The following is a 1889-nucleotide window of genomic DNA, read 5'->3' on the forward strand; positions in this document are numbered from 1 at the left end:
AGTGAATCCACTTCTTTCGCTCGGATCTTTGACCACCGACGTCGAACATTCGATATGTGAGGTCGCCGATGATGAAAGTGGTCTCGGTGATACCAGTGGTCTTGACACGAGATCGGAGGACGTCCTGGTCGTTGGGCATGTAATCAGGAGCAGCGATGCGTGCAATGTTGTCGAAGTAGCTAGTCACAGTCAGTTATAGGAAAACAAACAATCCCTCGGTTGGACGTACTATCGAGCAGAGTCGTTAAGCTGGTATTCACGGGATCGCTTGAAACACTCTTGCACACCACGGTCCTTCCACAAAGCCTCAATGGCACTGCCAACCTCGGGAGGAAGGACATCGCCTTCAATCTGAGCTGGTTGCATGAAGATGGTCTGGACGTGGTACTCCATGCGCTGATCCTCGAGAGGAAGCTCAAGTGACTCCATAGCCTCAAGGATAACGCGCATTGACTGAACAGTGTTGCTGAAGATGATCTCCTTGAAGGATTCCCGCTCATCGCGTGAGTAACCACCCTCGTGGATCAGCTTCATCTGCTTGAGAATAGTCGACTTTCCGGATTCACCGGCACCTAGGAGAATGCGTTAGAATAGTGTCGCGCGAGCGCCCGAGCTGGGTCGAACATACCGAGCAGCAGCATCTTGATCTCATTTCGCTGCATCATCTTGTCGCGCTTGAGCTGGTTCTCAATCTCCTCGTTGCGGGCCTTGCCCTCCTTCTCCTCTGTGCTCATTCCGCAACCCATTGTGACGGTAGTTTGCCTTTACTTCGAAAGGACGAAAAAGAAATGCTGAAACCGATTAAGCAGGGTGGACGACGCGATGTTTACAGTGTCGTCGTGGGCGCAATATGAATAGTCTGGGCTAGAGCCGTCGACGTTAGTTATTAACAATGCTCGCAGGTCGTGACGAGAAGAACGAATGACTGATTCTGGCGGAGCAAAAACACTTCCGACTTGTCAAGGTATAGAGAAGAGAAAAGAGATGAGATGGAAAAAGAAGCGAGACAAAGCGAAGGCGATGTAAGGTTGAGGTAAGGTGGAGTGAAGAAGAGAAAAGGAGATGCAGATGCAGCTTTGGGCGTAGCGTGGTAACTGGGGGGAGGCTGCAATTTGGGGCACGACACACGAGTCGTGCCAACAAAGACCATTGCAGAGTAGAGCAGAGCATCCAGCGCCAGCGCCAGGCCAAAAAGGCCCAGCCCAGGGCGGAATCTCTCGCGCCTCCCCTGGCCCAGGGGGTGAGGGGACCCTAGACTAGGGACATTTTAGGTCGCCCGGGGGGTTGGTGGAGACTGGGGGGCGTGTCTGAGAGCCCGGGCAGGGCATCACTCTCTGATGTTCTGGGACTGATTGATGAACTGATGGATTGTGGAGGGTAAATCGAGAAGATGAAGAAGCCATACGATTTGGATTCGGTTCAACGAGGAAACTGAGATAAACTCACCAATTTCAATCGATATCGCGATACGTGATAGTTCTCGAGAGAGATAGTGGCGGAGACGTTTATCAATTGTCGACAAGAAATAACCGTGTCAGATTAGTCTTTTACTGTTGACGACAATGCGCCGGTGGGAGAGGCAAAAGACAACAGAAGGCGACGGCGAAGGCGGATAGGTGGATGGATTAGGATATCATAGGCGTTGATGGTAGAATAGTAAGTAGTATGGAGCTAGACCCTAGACCCAAAAGCCGGAAGGGGAGTGAATGAATACTGTAGACACAGGCGAGTACAGCAGAGCAGAGGGAATTAAAGAAAAAGGAGAGAAAAGGAAGCAGTAGTTACGTTAGAAGAAAGACGAGACAAGGCGGGTTGAGTAGGGTTCGATGCGAATGGGCAATGGGAATGAGAATCACAATGGGTGGTCGGAGACACCGTCACCAGAAGAC

The sequence above is a fragment of the Fusarium coffeatum genome (genome assembly GCF_003316985.1).
Source record: "Fusarium coffeatum strain FIESC_28 chromosome Unknown BRIP53273_contig_503, whole genome shotgun sequence".
In the NCBI taxonomy this organism is placed as follows: Eukaryota; Fungi; Ascomycota; class Sordariomycetes; order Hypocreales; family Nectriaceae; genus Fusarium; species Fusarium coffeatum.